At 41.1% G+C, this 16,817-nt stretch overlaps 1 long non-coding RNA gene across 1 annotated transcript; it reads left to right on the forward strand.

Moving 5' to 3' along the window:
* Positions 1 to 7,565: 7,565 nt before the first annotated feature.
* On the forward strand, positions 7,566 to 12,725 carry LOC123744203 (uncharacterized). Its single transcript, XR_006770798.1, has 6 exons — positions 7,566 to 7,960; positions 10,809 to 10,907; positions 11,017 to 11,178; positions 11,283 to 11,423; positions 11,498 to 11,598; positions 11,911 to 12,725. It is a non-coding gene; the product is annotated as an uncharacterized lncRNA (long non-coding RNA).
* Positions 12,726 to 16,817: the final 4,092 nt, after the last annotated feature.

Raw genomic sequence — 16,817 nt, forward strand, 5'->3', positions numbered from 1 at the left:
CCTTCAGAAAGTATTCTATTTCACGTAAGTATTCACACCCCTGAGTCAATAATTTGTAGAAGCACCTTTGGCAGCGATTACAGTTTTGAGTATTTCTGGGTAAGTCTCTAAGAGCTTTACACACCTGGATTGAGCAACATTGGTTCAATTTTCTTTAGAAAATTCTAAAAAACTGGTTGTTGATCATTGCTAGAAAACTATTTTAGGGTCTTGCCATAGATTTTCAAGTCCCAACTGGAACTCGGCCTCTCAGGAGCACTCACTGTCTTCTTGGTACAGTGGGGGGGAAAAGTATTTGATCCCCTGCTGATTTTGTACGTTTGCCCACTGATAAAGAAAGGATCAGTCTATAATTTTAATGGTAGGTTTATTTGAATAGTGGGAGACAGAATAACAACAAAAATATCCAGAAAAACGCATGTGAAAAATGTTATAAATTGATTTGCATTTTAATTAGGGAAATAAGTATTTGACCCCCTCTCAATCAGAAAGATTTCTGGCTCCCAGGTGTCTTTTATACAGGTAATGAGCTGAGATTAGGAGCACACTCTTAAAGGGAGTGCTCCTAACTGCAGCTTGTTACATGTAAAAAGACACCTGTCCACAGAAGCAATCAATCAATCAGATTCCAAACTCTCCACCATGGCCAAGACCAAAGAGCTCTCCAAGGATGTCAGGGACAAGATTGTAGACCTACACAAGGCTGGAATAGGCTACAAGACCATCGCCAAGCAGCTTGGTGAGAAGGTGACAACATTTGGTGCGATTATTCGCAAATCGAAGAAACACAAAATAACTGTCAATATACCTCGGCCTGGGGCTCCATGCAAGCTCTCACTTTGTGGGGTTGCAATGATCATGAGAACGGTGAGGAATCAGCCCAGAACTACACGGGAGGAACTTGTCAATGATCTCAATGCAACTGGGACCATAGTCACCAAGAAAACAATTGGTAACACACTACGCCGTGAAGGACTGAAATCCTGCAGCGCCCGCAAGGTCCCCATTCTCAAGAATACATATACATGCCCGTCTGAAGTTTGCCAGTGAACATCTGAATGATTCAGAGGACAACTGATGAAAGTGTTGTGGTCAGATGAGACCAAATTGGAGCTCTTTGGCATCAACTCAACTCGCAGTGTTTGGAGGAGGAGGATGTTTTTGTTGTTATTCTGTCTCTCACCCTTCAAATAAACCTAGCATTAAAATGATAGCCTGATAATTTTATTGAAAGTGGGCAAACATACAAAATCAGCAGGGGATCAAATACTTTTTTCCCCCACTGTAAGTGTAACAGTTTAGCTTCCGTCCCTCTCCTCACCCCAACCTGGGCTTAAACCAGGGACTCTCTGCACACATCAACAACTGACACCCACGAAGCACTGTTACCCATCGCGCAACAAAAGCTGCGGCCCTTGCAGAGCAAGAGGAACAACTACTTCAGGTCTCAGAGCGAGTGACGTCACCAACGCTATTAGCTAAACGCTATTAGCGCGCACCACCGCTAACTAGCTAGCCATTTCACATCGGTTACATAAGCAAAAACAGTGTTGATTTGGCCTTGTGTTTTAGGTTATTGTCCTGCTGAAAGGTAAATTCATCTCCCAGTGTCTGATGGAAATCAGAATAAACCATGGTTTTCGTCTAGAATTTTGCCTGTGCTTATCTCCATTCAGTTTATTTTTTATCCTGAAAAACTCCCCAGTCCTTAACAATTTCAAGCATACCCGTAGCATGATGCAGCCACCTCTATGCTTGAAAATATAGAATAGTATTCAGTAATGTGTTTTATTAGATTTCCCCAAACATTACATTTTGTATTCAGGACAAAAAGTGAATTGCTTTGCCAATTTCTTTTGCAGTATTACTTTAGTGCCTTGTTGCAAACAGGATGCAGGTTTTGGGAATATTTTTATTCTGTACAGGCTTCCTTCTTTTCACTCTGTCATTTTGGTTAGAATTGTGGAGTAACTACAAAGTTGTTGATCCCTCCTCAGTTTTCTCCTATCACATCTATTAAACTCTGTAACCATTTTAAAATCACCAATGGCCTCATGATGAAATCCCTGAGCGGTTGCCTTCCACTCCGGCAACTGAATTAGGAAGGATGCCTGTATATTTGTAGTGACTGGGTGTATTTATACGCCATCCATATTCTAATGAATAACTTCACCATGCCCAAACTGATTTTTTAATGTCTGCTTTTTTTACCCATCTACCAATAGGTGCGCTTCATTGTGAGGCATTGGGAAAACCTCCCTGGTCTTTGTGGTTGAACCTGTGTTTGAAATTCACTGCTCGACTGAGGGACCTTACAGATGTGTGGGGTACAGAGATGAGGGCGTCATTAAAAAATCCTGTTGAAAACTATTATTGCAAGGGTGTCCCGAGTGGCTCAGTGGTCTAAGGCACTGCATCGCAGTTCTAGCTGTGCCACTAGAGATCCTACTACTGCACACAGAGTCAGTACATGTAACTTATTATGTGACCTGTTAAGCAAATATTTACTCCTGAACTTATTTTGGCTTGCCAAAACAAACGGGTTGAATAACTATTGACTCCAGACATTTCTGAAAACATAATTCCACTTTGACATAAAGGGGTATTGTATGTAGGCCTTTAACAAAACAATCTCAATTTAATAATGTTTTAATTCAGGCTGTAAAACAACAACATCTGGAAAAAGTTAATGTTTGTGAATACTCTCTGAAGGCACTGTAAATTACACATTCTGTCAACATCTGACTGGAGAGTGATCTGATAGTTTTGATGTACTATAGTGAACTACTTTTTCAAAGTAACTCCTGTTAAGTAAAAACTATATTTTTCTTGAGGGTAGCTTTAGTATATCTTAACTTCTTCCAGTGTGAAGTATTTGGTAGCTTGGTGTATACCATATAATCAAAGTATCTTCCCCAACACTGTGTTGTTCCTCTGCAGATGGGAGAACAAGACTCTACAGGCTGGCTGCTGTGTGTTTAGGAGTGCTGTGTGTTCTACAAGTCTCTCTCAACATCTTCCTGAGATGTCATTTTACATTTGTTTTGTCTCGTTTTCCCACACACCTGGTTTTCATTTCCCAATTACTGGTCATGTATTTAACCCTTTGTTTCCTCCATGTCTTTGTGTGTGATTGTTATTTGTTCAGGTCAGTATGTTCCGGCTGGTTTGTACCGGGTGCTGTTTATCATCCATGCTTTGTGGCAACTGTTCTTTTTGCACTTTGTAAATTGTTTACTTTGTGCTGTCGAGTAAAGTGCGTTGTTTCACTCATCTCTGCTCTCCTGCGGCTGACTTTATACACCAGCTACACCCACCATCCTGACAGAATCACACACCAAACCATATGGAGTCGGCAGGAGCAGACACCCCCCTATAGGGGTCGAGGAGCGGGTCCAGCAGGATGCAGCCATACTACAACATCTCGGCACCGCCATGGATCGCGTCCTGCAGAATCTGGATCGTTGGGAGTGAAGAGCAGTTCCTCCAGCGCCTCCACCAGCACCACCAAGGGCACCACTACTCACCCCTCCTTCACCCGGTCCCAGTGGGATTCGGCTCGCTCTTCCGAGGGAGTATAATGGGACGGCTGCGGGATGTCAGGGCTTCCTACTCCAGCTGGAGCTCTACCTCTGTGAATATGATGATTTGGCTCTCACCTTCTGTAAAAAGAAGGTGGCTCAATTACCACGCCATCGACAGGGGGATTGTGCAATAAATCTCCTGGCAGATGCAGCACTTCCCAGGAGTCACGTGTATCCCTTGTCGCAAGAGGAGATGGCGGCTACGGAAACATATGTCTCCGAATCTCTGGGGCAGGGGTACATTCGGCCCTCCACTTCACCTGCCTCCTCAAGTTTCTTTTTTGTGAAGAAGAAGGATGGAGGTCTGCGCCCGTGTATTGACTATCGAGACATTAACCAAATCACTGTGAAGTACAGTTAACCACTACCTCACATAGCCAGTGCGATCGAGTCAATGCACGGCGCGTGCTTCTTCACAAAATTGTATCTCAGGAGCGCTTACAACCTGGTGCGTATACGGGAGTGGGACGAGTGGAAGACATTTTTGTACCACCTCACTATGAGTACCTCGTCATGTCATACGGGTTGATGAATGCTCCATCAGTCTTCCAGGCCTTTGTAGACGAGATTTTCCGGGACCTGCACGGGCAGGGTGTAGTGGTAAACCACAGAAACAGACAGACTAAGAGCAGAGACAGAAACAGACACAGGCACAGACTCAGAGCAGAGACAGAAATAGACACAGACTCAGAGTAGAGACGGATACAGACAGACTAAGAATAGAGACAGACACAGACTCAGAGCAGAGACGGAAACAGACACAGACTCAGAGTAGAGACAGACACAGACTCAGAGTAGAGACAGACACAGACACAGAGTAGAGACGGATACAGACACAGAATCAGAGTAGAGACAGAGACAGAATCAGACACAGGCACAGACTCAGAGTAGAGACGGATACAGACACAGACTAAGAATAGAGACAGACACAGACACAGACTCAGAGCAGAGATGGATACAGACACAGACTCAGAGTAGAGACAGAATCAGACACAGACACAGACTCAGAGCAGAGACAGACACAGACACAGACTCACACACACACACACACACACACACACACACACACACACACACACACCGTCTCATACGTGCTGAGAGAAGAGACCTTTCCTAGTTGCTGCAGTATGTCTGGGGCAGCTGTGTGTTTAACTACTGGCTGGGATCATACGTCTGTCTGTCAAGCCAGGCCCGGACACAAAAGGGTTTTATTACAGACATAAATAACATAAATGGACAGTATATGTAAATGGACAGTATATGTTATGACAGTTAACCTGTGGATAGACAGTAGATGTATGACAGTTAACCTGTGGATAGACAGTAGATGTTATGACAGTTAACCTGTGGATGGACAGTAGATGTTATGACAGTTAACCTGTGGATAGACAGTAGATGTTATGACAGTTAACCTGTGGATAGACAGTAGATGTTATGACAGTTAACCTGTGGATAGACAGTAGATGTTATGACAGCTAACCTGTGGATAGACAGTAGATGTTATGACAGCTAACCTGTGGATAGACAGTAGATGATATGACAGTTCATCTGTGGATGGACAGTAGATGTTATGACAGTTAACCTGTGGATAGACGTAGATGTTAGACAGTTAACGTGTGGATAGACAGTAGATGTTATGGCATTTAATCTGTGGATAGACAGTAGATGTTAGGACAGCTAACCTGTGGATAGACAGTAGATGTTATGACAATTAGCATGATATAGAGTCATATAATGAAGTATATTATAAACTAAGGCTGGTGGGAGTCATATCATGTATTATATTATCACACTAAGACTGGTTGGACTCATATCATCTTTATATTATCAAACTAAGACTGGTGGGAGTCATATCATGTATTATATTATCACAATAAGACTGGTGGGAGTCATATCATGTATTATATTATCACACTAAGACTGGTGGGAGTCATATCATGTATTATATTATCATACTAAGGCTGGTGGGAGTCATATCGTGTATTATATTATCAAACTAAGACTGGTGGGAGTCGTATCATGTATTATATTATAAAACTAAGGCTGGTGGGAGTCATATCATGTATTATATTATCAAGCTAAGGCTGGTGGGAGTCATATCATGTATTATATTATCAAGCTAAGACTGGTGGGAGTCATACCATGTATTATATTATCAAACCAAGGCTGGTGGGAGTCATATCATGTATTATATTATCAAACTAAGACTGGTGGGAGTCATATCATGTATTATATTATCAAGCTAAGACTGGTGGGAGTCATATCATGTATTATATTATCAAGCTAAGACTGGTGGGAGTCATATCATGTATTATATGATCAATCTAAGACTTGTGGGAGTCATGTCATGTATAATATTATCAAACTAAGACTTGTGGGAGTCATATCATGTATTATATTATCAATCTAAGACTTGTGGGAGTCATATCATATATTATATTATCAAGCTAAGACTGGTGGGAGTCATATCATGTATTATATTATCAAACTAAGACTGGTGGGAGTCATACCATGTATTATATTATCAAACCAAGGCTGTGGGAGTCATATCATGTATTATATTATCAAGCTAAGACTGGTGGGAGTCATATCATGTATTATATTATCAAACTAAGACTTGTGGGAGTCATATCATGTATTATATTATCAAACTAAGGCTTGTGGGAGTCATATCATGTATTATATTATCAAGCTAAGACTGGTGGGAGTCATATCATGTATTATATTATCAAGCTAAGACTGGTGGGAGTCATATCATGTATTATATTATCAAACTAAGGCTGGTGGGAGTCATATCATGTATAATATTATCAAACTAAGACTGGTGGGAGTCATATCATGTATTATATTATAAACTAAGGCTGGTGGGAGTCACGTGGTGGCCAGTGCTGTGTTGATTTCACACTGTGGTTGACTGATAAAGAGTTTCACTACCTGAAGTCACACAAACGCAGGACAGTGCAGGGAGACGATACAGCTACAGGCGTATATTAGAGTTGAAGTGTGTTAAGATGTCAGAGGGAGTCTATGAAAACTCAGATGGATTTGAAGACAACAAACCTAATGCAATCAAGAACACAGGCATTGATTGCCAAATATATGACAACGTAGGGAAACTTCAATCCCAGTTCAAGAGATGGAGGTATTGCTTCAGGTAAGATTGCATGAACACACATACCACACAATATATTAAACAGGTGAGATTACACTGTATTACTAAACCTTTATTTGTCCCAATCCTGGATAATACTGTAAAACATATTACCAAAGATCTTTAATCATTTGTAATTCAGTACATTTTCAGTGGTGGAAAAGACCCTCGGAAGATACTTTAGTGTGTCTGGGGCTGCTATGTGTTCTAGTAATCTTTGACAGTCAGTCTTTGTTGTCAAGTTACATATAAGCACAATATCAAATGCTCATATTTGATTGTTGTTCCCCCATATGTGTCCCAAAAGAGGGAAGTGAAGTGGATCTTTTCAGTGGTTCAACCAGCTATCACTCAAACTCAACCAATCAGGTTCATTAAGAGAGAAGAGAGCTGCGGCCAGTTATGTCGCCATCTCATCCTCTCTGGTTAAGCATACCCACCCTCAATATCCAATTGGAGCAGTTTGTAGTGTCAAATCTATTGTATGGACATTATAATGACCCATGTTTGTTGTCCTGGAATTCCTGAACATGTTGATGTATATTTGGGAGTAAACAGAGGGTCCAAATCAGCAGAAAGGTGAAAGGAAGGGGGAGTTCTGGAAACTCCCTGAATTATCTTGGGGCTGTTACATATGATATTTAATATATGTGTAATACCCTTGTTTGAACCAGGTATTGAGAGTATTTGTTATAATTAATTGGTTATATATTTAAAAGATAAGTGAATAGTTTGTTTTACTTTGAATTGTAAGTTTCGACCAATAAGGTCACTCGTTAAGTTGTGGCCAATGGGAGTTGACCTGGTTAACGGGAGGTCTGGGAAAAAGACGTGGATGAAAAGGATGGACGTTTTTACCTTAGGACGGTTGGCAAAGAAATTATAAAACAAGACGACAGAACTAGAACAAAACCCATACCTACTAGGATATGAAGGGAAATACATGTTTTATTTTATAAAAGAGTTGTTATAATTTTGTAAAAAAAACTTAGTACAGACTGAAGCTACCGTCTCGTCGTGGAGGTATTTGTCAGCATTGAGGTTAGCCTAGCATCGTGTGACACTGGGAGATAATTGCTTGGGAAGCTTAACGAGTTCGTGTTCCCATGGGATATCGGTTACGGCTAAGGAGTACTGTCTGCATGGGTAGCTGTGCTTGCCTTGGACTTTGTGAGGAAACCTGCATGGAACTGCCATACTTCGCTGAGGGAATATCTACCAAGCAGTGAGTAACCACAACGTGAGGTGCTTCAGGATATTTTTGGATGTCATCATTTTTTGAGCTCCAACGCGCGCCAACGGTTTATTTAAGCGAACTTGAAATAATTTGGACTCATTGGGGTTTATTATTTTCTATTTCTTTTGTTGTGTCTGAAAATGTATTTGTGTTTGAAAATGTTTTAATACACATATGGAACGTTATGTATATTGAGTTGGTGGAGTCATTGATTGTCTCAATTTAATTTAATGCATGGGATGGTCCATCCTGATTCAATAACAGAAACCTATAATCATTTAATCTGAAGTTAATACCCTATTGTCATAACCCTAGATAGTTTACAATAGGAATTCTTATTGGAGATGTCCTTCTCACCTTACATCCCATGCTGCTGAAATACTCTGCATAAGTTAATATTGTGAGAGTCATATTCGAGCCTGGTGAGAGGGTTACATATGTTAACAGCTAGTCTTTGTTCTCCACTTCCCCTCTATGATCTATATCTTCCTGGTATGATAGTGTCCTGTCCATCATCACAATTAGCAAGTCCCATTCCCTGGACAGGAGGACTATGTTGAGATATACTCTGGACAAGATAACCATGTAGAGACATGGAATGATTCATATTGTGCTGCTGAAAATGGTTTAACAATAACCACTGTAACAATCTCTCACACACACACATGCACACAAGCATACACACACAAGTACGCACACCAGTATGCCAACTTGTTCTATTCTTTGAATTAGCATAGCCACAACTACCCATGTCATTTTGTTAATACTTCCCTCAAGTTAACACCTACAGTACAGCAGTCACACAGACAGAGACACACAGATGACTCAGAGACAAAGACATCACTAGAAGCAGAGACTTAACGTATAGAGGGCTTGCAGTTGATGTACGACACCTCCCCTTACGGCCATGTTGGAAGACCACCAAATTAATTCTAGAAGCAGAGACTTATTGTATAGTAGACCTACATAGAAAGAAAGACCCAGGTATTGTTAAAGATGTCAAAGGTCAGCTATGCTGAGCCACAAGAAGGTCAAGTTTGACAGAGGTGAGATGGAGGAGAGGATTGTGGATATCTACAGTGGGGGGAAAAAGTATTTGATCCCCTGCTGATTTTTGTACGTTTGCCCACTTACAAAGAAATGATCAGTCTATAATTTTAATGGTAGGTTTATATGAACAGTGAGAGACAGAATAACAACAAAAAAATGCAGAAAAACACATGTCAAAAATGTTATGAAATGATTTCCATTTTAATGAGTGAAATATGTATTTGACCCCTCTGCAAAACATGACTTAGTACTTGGTGGCAAAACTCTTGTTGGCAATCACAGAGGTCAGACGTTTGTTGTAGTTGGCCACCAGGTTTGCATACATCTCAGGAGGGATTTTGTCCAACTCCTCTTTGTAGATCTTCTCCAAGTCATTAAGGTTTCGAGTCTGACATTTGGCAACTCGAACCTTCAGCTCCCTCCACAGATCTTCTACGGGATTAAGGTCTGTAGACTGGCTAGGCCACTCCAGGACCTTAATGTGCTTCTTCTTGAGCTACTCATTTGTTGCATTGGCCGTGTGTTTTGGGTCATTGTCATGCTGGAATACCCATCCACGACCCATTTTTAATGCCCTGGCTGAGGGAAGGAGGTTCTCACCCAAAATTTGACAGTACATGGCCCCTTCAAATGATGCAGTGAAGTTGTCCTGTCCCCTTAGCAGAAAAACACCCCCAAAGCATAATGTTTCTACCTCCATGTTTGACGGTGGAGATGGTGTTCTTGGGGTCATAGGCAGCATTCCTCCTCCTCCAAACATGGCGAGTTGAGTTGATGCCAAAGAGCTCCAATTTGGTCTCATCTAACCACAACACTTTCACCAGTTGTCCTCTGAATCATTCAGATGTTCATTGGCAAACTTCAGACGGGCATGTATATGTATTCTTGAGCAGGGGGACCTTGCGGGCGCTGCAGGATTTCAGTCCTTCACGGCGTAATGTGTTACCAATTGTTTTCTTGGTGACAATGGTCCCAGCTGCCTTGAGATCATTGACAAGATCCTCCCGTGTAGTTCTTGGCTGATTCCTCACCGTTCTCATGATCATTTCAACCCCACGAGGTTAGATCTTGCATGGAGCCCCAGGCCGAGGGATATTGACAGTTCTTTTGTGTTTCTTCCATTTGCGAATAATCGCATCAAATGTTGTCACCTTCTCACCAAGCTGCTTGGCGATGGTCTTGTAGCCCATTCCAGCCTTGTGTAGGTCTACAATCTTGTCCCTGACATCCTTGGAGAGCTCTTTGGTCTTGGCCATGGTGGAGAGTTTGGTATCTGATTGATTGATTGCTTCTGTGGACATGTGTCTTTTTTACAGGTAACAAGCTGCAGTTAGAAACACTCCTTTTAAGAGTGTGCTACTAATCTCAGCTCGTTACCTGTATAAAAGACACCTGGGGAGCCTGAAATCTTTCTGATTGAGAGGGGGTCAAATACTTATTTCCCTCATTAAAATGCAAATAAATGTATAACATTTTTGACATGCGTTTTTCTGGATAGTTTTTATTGTTATTCTGTCTCTCACTGTTCAAATAAACCTACCATAAAAATTATAGACTGATCCTTTCTTTGTCAGTGGGCAAACCTACAAAATCAGCAGGGGATCAAATACTTTTTCCCCCACTGTACGTCAGTGCAGACACCCTGAGAGACAGTCAGACCAGCACCAAGAGAGAAGAGAGAGCAGACACTGCTCCTAATAATGGACCAGGAGACCAGCAATCAGGTAACACGCACACACACACACACTCACAAAAATCCATAAAAGTCTCTTGTATGTGTCCACAGAGCCTGATAGATCAGGGAAGAGACCCTTCCTAGTTGTTGCTGTGTTTCTGGGGCTACTGTGTGTTCTACTGGCTGGGATCATAGGCCTGTCTGTCTACTGTGAGTTTGTGTCCAAGTTCATTGCTTTTCACCTAGTTGCAAGAAGTGCAGGTTATTAGGCCTATTTATCGGGGGTTTTAGCTAGTAACTATGTATTTATACTTTGTAGATAACAGAGCCATTAAAGATTCTGAGGATAAAAGGAACACCTTGTTCCAGAGTTTCTCCCTTTATAAAATCAACGCAACTGAAGAGAGAGACCAGTTACAGACCAGATACAACAACCTGACTAGAGAGAAAGGCCATATTCAGGCAAAGCGTTTTGTGATAGGTGAGATATTAACTGTGATGAATAAGAATAATTATATATCAATGGGTTTTTGAGTAGAGATACAAACAAAGTTTCTCAATGTGTTCAACTTTGCTCTTCAACAGAGCAGCATTGTCAGGAGGGATGGAGAAAATTTGACTCGAGGTTGTACCTCCTCTCTACTGAGAAGAAAACCTGGAAGGAGAGCAGAGGACTGTCTGGAGAGAGGAGCAGACCTGGTGATCATAAACAGCAGAGAGGAACAGGTGTGTGAGAGAGAGAGAGAGAGATTTTATTAATATATTAAGAGTGACATAATCTTCATCTTTCTCAACCATAGACATTTCTCTTCAACCTCCACATGAGAGCCTGGATTGGTCTGACTGACTCTGTTACTGAGGGGACCTGGAAGTGGGTGGACGGCACAACACTGACCACAGGGTGAGATATTTGATTATTTTACCTTGTGATATGGAGATACAAAACAACAATGATATATTGCTTCCAATCATGTTCGTCAAAATGTATGTTTCTACTTATGAATGTCATTCAATGAGAACTAGAGCTGTATCATAGAAATCAAGTCATATTTTTTTATTAAAATGTCATTATATAAAAAATACATATCACTGTTAATGGTCCATTCTTGATAACATCTTACAGAGTGTGTCTTTAAAACGTAGGACTTTGTCTATTATTGAGGAGGATGTTTGTACCACAGTGTCTGACTGTCTGGTTCTCTGTGTTATTTAGGTACTGGGGGAGAGGACAGCCTGATAATGGTGGTCTGTTCTCTGGGCAGCAGGACTGTGTTGAGATATACTATAGACAAGATGACCCTGTACAGACATGGAATGATGACAAATGTGGGACAAATCATAACTGGATCTGTGAGAAAGTGGTGTAACAATAACCTACTGTAACAATCTCTCTCTTTGCCTCTCTCTTTCTCTCAAAGTTTTTTGTTGATGTTTGGATACAGTGCTGAATGATTAAGTGATGAATCCACCTAGTGGCTAAAGTGAGAGATGAACTCACCATAGAAGTGAAATAGTGGTATTACAGACTTGTCTATGAGCTCTTTTTCAATTTGGCTTTACTCGATTCCTCCTCACATCCTCTCTCCTCCCCTCCTTCTCAAAACACATTGGAGAATACAATCCTAGTGGAGGGGCCTTGGACCTTCTCCTCTGACAGGGTTGAAAGGAGGAGAAGAGATAGGAGGAGAGGAATCTAGGAAAGTCTAATTGAGATAGAGCCTTATTGTCAGAGAGAGACATAGAGGAGGAGGAAGAAAATTAAGAGAATGAGGAAGAGAGAAAAAATAAGACAAATAATTGTTGTGTTTAGATTTAGAGGAGAGAATGTAGACATACTGTACTCTGTAAAATGATTCTTCATTATTTCTATTAGAAACATGTCATGTGATTTGCCATAGGCTTATGCTTAGTAAAAAACAAGTGAGTCCAGTTATTAATCTATGATTATCACTTCAATAATAAGAATAACAAAGTCACAGATTAATAAATAAAGGAACAATGTTCTTTAACAAGGTCTACCAGCTTCCTGATTGAATGTGATTGGATACTTAAAACAGTGTGACCTGGACACACACAGAGGGCAGAACAGTTCTAAGAGGAAACACACACAAAAAAACTATGCTAATGAAAGATGATAATGACTCACAACATTCACTGTACGAGGGACAACGTGTAGGTTACCAATAGCAACACCATGCACCAGTGGACCTGTCTGCTACATACCCACACACTCATCATGGTGTCTATCTGCTGTTGTGTCTCTTCCTGGAGGTTGCTGTCTGCTCAAACCACTGGTGTGAAGTCCTCCCTACATCTATAACACTGAACGTTCTCAGACACAACAGACTGTTAAGCTAAAGAAGCTGTTTAACAGGATGTATGACATAATATTATTGTCTGTTGTACTGTATGCTAATCCATAAAGTACCACAGTATATGTTAATGGGACCTTTATAATTCGCTTTTATATGGAGCAGTCTGGGGAGATTTATGCTAATGTGGACAGGATACTGTGAACATGTCCATAGATAAACTTCCTGAATCTCAGAACACTGGTAAGTACACCATAGTCATAGAGACACACACACATGGAAGTTTAAACCAATGGTTATTATCCCTCCACTTGCCACACAAACTGTTTACCTTAAGATAATGAGGTTGGCCGATGTCCAGTGCCCCAAACACAAGTCTTCCAAACTCAACTGTGTAAAATAAACCTTAACAAACAGATTATTAATATTTTACAAACAGAACACAACTTCTCTTCCAAACGATGGTGTCTTACATCACAAGGGAAAGGTTTTGAAACAGTCATTAAAATGATTTATTTGTGGAAACTGATACATGAAATGCTACATGCTGTGAGTCCCAGGTTAAATGTTCTGAAATGTTGGAGGCTCCTAAGGTGTATTTTAGGATGTATACTAACTGCCTAAAGTTATTTCAATGTTCATGTAGTCCTGTGTACTGTAACTGGCCACAGTCTACTTCCTGTTGCTGTGAAAACCTGTATGGTTAACAACCACATGCACGTCCTCCTCAACAGGAAGAGAGATGTGGGTGAGAAACCAGCACTTTAAAAGTGCAGCTCTTCTTATTTTTTCATTAACAGATGATACAGAAGAGAATCTTTATACTTGGGATCACTCATTATGGGGTGAATTCTATCTTCCACTTAGGTCATATTTTAACATAATGATACTGGGAGACTAAGTGACATCTGACTAAAGCTGAAGTTAGGGTTCACCCTATATGAATCACTATAGTGCATGTTTGATTGTGTCTTGTTGATGATGCTATGTACAGTATCTGTCTCCACAGAGCCTGAGAGCTCAGGGAAGAGACCCTTCCTAGTTGCTGCAGTGTGTCTGGGGCTGCTGTGTGTTCTACTGGCTGGGATCATAGGCCTGTCTGTCTACTGTGAACAACTCAACTTTATGTTACACTAAACCTCACATAGTCTGTGTCATTTCGGCATGTGATTTCTGTGGTGCAGTGTATGTTATTGGTTAGGGACGCTGTGTTTGGTTATTATTCCTCTCTACCAGTGGCAGTCCGTGCAGTTTAAGATGAGGGAGGATGATTTTATTTTTCATGAGCATAGCCTTTTTCTATTACAGCATATTGGTTGACTGTCCTTCATATTCCATTCACCCAGTTCAATGTAACAGCGAAAGGTTTAGGCTACTACATGATACTCAAAATGTCCCTTTAACCATCATGATGTTGCTACGACCTATCCTATAAATTAAAATGTACAACGTAGGTGCACGCAGGTTGAGAGAACATTTTGAGGTGACAGACACATTCAATAACGCCTTGCACACTCTTGCCTGCATCTAGCTTATCTAGGGTGTAATTATTAGTCCAACAGTTGCAAACAAGAGTTTATATTGGACAAATTCAGGTATGTTTATCCCCGTTTCTTATATTTGCTTCCGTTTAATAAACGTTTTTCAACAGATTCGGCAGAATGAATACACCCCTGATCACAGTTCACTTTCATAGCAGCCACTTTGTATTCCTTCTCGCAACTATGCGCTCTCCTCCTCTCACCATTTCCCTTTGCTTGTAGACTTCAATGCACATCACATCAGCTGTGTGTGACCAGCCCCAAAAAACATTCAAAGCAAACCATATAATAACCGGTACACACAGCCTACATCGTTGTCACCATATTAGCTAAAGTAACGTCATAGTCAACATCATTGTGATTTTGCAATTTAAATCTTGGTGGGGAAAAATCGAATGCAAACTCCAGCAAAGCCACTGCAAAACACAACACAACACTAAACAATACATTAATTGGACTATAATGGTAACAAATGGTGCACACAAACTGTTAGGGCCTACATAAAGCTGTCCCAACAGCAGAGTCACAACAGCAGTCCCAACACCTTACCACTGCTAGACCTGGCTAATAGGAGAGCCTTGTCTGGCAGTGAAACAGTTAATTCCGCTGGCTGCCCCACCACCACAGAAAACTGTGAGCTAGGCTGAAACGGCTGCAGATTGGATCTGCCTTCCTCAACAAACCATGTTTGTATGCAGCTTTATTAACTCATTGATTTCTTTTTTACATTGTTTGCAAACTGATATGCAACACGAATGAATGCCATAATAACATGAACAAAATAGGCCAATTATGAATGATGGGTCACCACTGCAACAGCGGTAGTTTTGTATTGTTCATCTTCAGGACTTTGTTTGCGGACTGTCTGATGAGATCTACTTATACCTGATCAGAGATCTGACTTCACAAGCAGACGACTACAAACCATGTTCCCACACTGAAGCACCACATATGTGCACAAAGTCATGCAGACCTTCATGTCTGAACATCAGTGGTGGCTGGTGGGAGGAGAAATAGGAGGATGGGCTCATTGTAATGGTTGGAAGGGAATTCATGGAACTGAGTCAAACGTGGTTTCCATATGTTTGTGTTTGATACCGTTCCACAAATTCCATTCCAGCCATTGCAATGAGCCCGTCTCCTGTAGCTCCTCCCACCAGCCTCTTCTGCTGCAAATGTACACACACAAACACACACAAGTACACACACACGCACACACACGCACACGCGCACTCACACTCACTGATAATGTACACAGCTCTACCTTGGTTCACCACAGGCCCATTTTCAACTAAAAGTGATGCTGCTGAGAAAGAGTTAACTCTCCCCTTTTCTGACTATCTGACGCTCCCCTCGACTCAGAGTCAACCACTGCACTGTGTGGTCAGTTGTCATGGTCACAGTCTCTCAGGTTGTGTGACTGGTAGTGATGTCACTGGATGAGTTCTAGCTATTTCTCAGCAACAGGCTTTCTTAAAAAATGTTGTGGCAGAATCAAGTATTATAATTTCAATAGAATAAAATAGAACATTGTCCAAGAAAATATTTGATATAATATATCACATTAGTTAAATATGGAATTATACCAATCATCAGTCAGTCATCAGGGTGACTTTACTCATATCCTCTGACTGCTGTTTAGCTCTTTCCTAGCCCGAGTCCCAGATCTGTTTGTACAGTCTTGATAACTCCTATATTGTTGTCACGCCAAACAATGACAGCACAAATATATCTGGGACTCAGGCTAGCTGTTTTCCACTAACAAGTATATGTTTCTGATATTTTCCCCCTCAGAACCCACACTAAAGTTTGAGGCCCTCTTGAAGGTGTGACACAGTCATCATCAGACTGAGTCTGGTGTAAACCACAACCACAACACAAACAACCTGACAAAGATAAATGTCATTCAGTTTCCCAGATGTCACTATGCAGGTGTCATCATTACTGTACAGTGTTTTATACATGGGGTGGCCAGGGGGTGGCCAAGGCTACTTCAGGGGGTCAATATACCATGAATTAAAATTAGTTTGTAACCTTAACCTGGCATCTAAGGAGCATGAATGAATCCTATGATTGCTGATTAGTGGTAGAAGTGATAATTCACTTAACCCAGAGTTCTTCAATGTGGCAGATAGTGTGGTCCAAAAAGGTTTCTTCACTAGAATTCTTCTTAGGGATAGCCACCTGTTTTTTTCTTCCACCATCTTTGAAATGCAGGAGAAAGGTCCCCTTTCTAGCCACCAGTCTGGTAATTCCGATGGTGTCCA

The sequence above is a fragment of the Salmo salar genome, chromosome ssa08 (genome assembly GCF_905237065.1).
Source record: "Salmo salar chromosome ssa08, Ssal_v3.1, whole genome shotgun sequence".
Taxonomy (NCBI): Eukaryota; Metazoa; Chordata; class Actinopteri; order Salmoniformes; family Salmonidae; genus Salmo; species Salmo salar.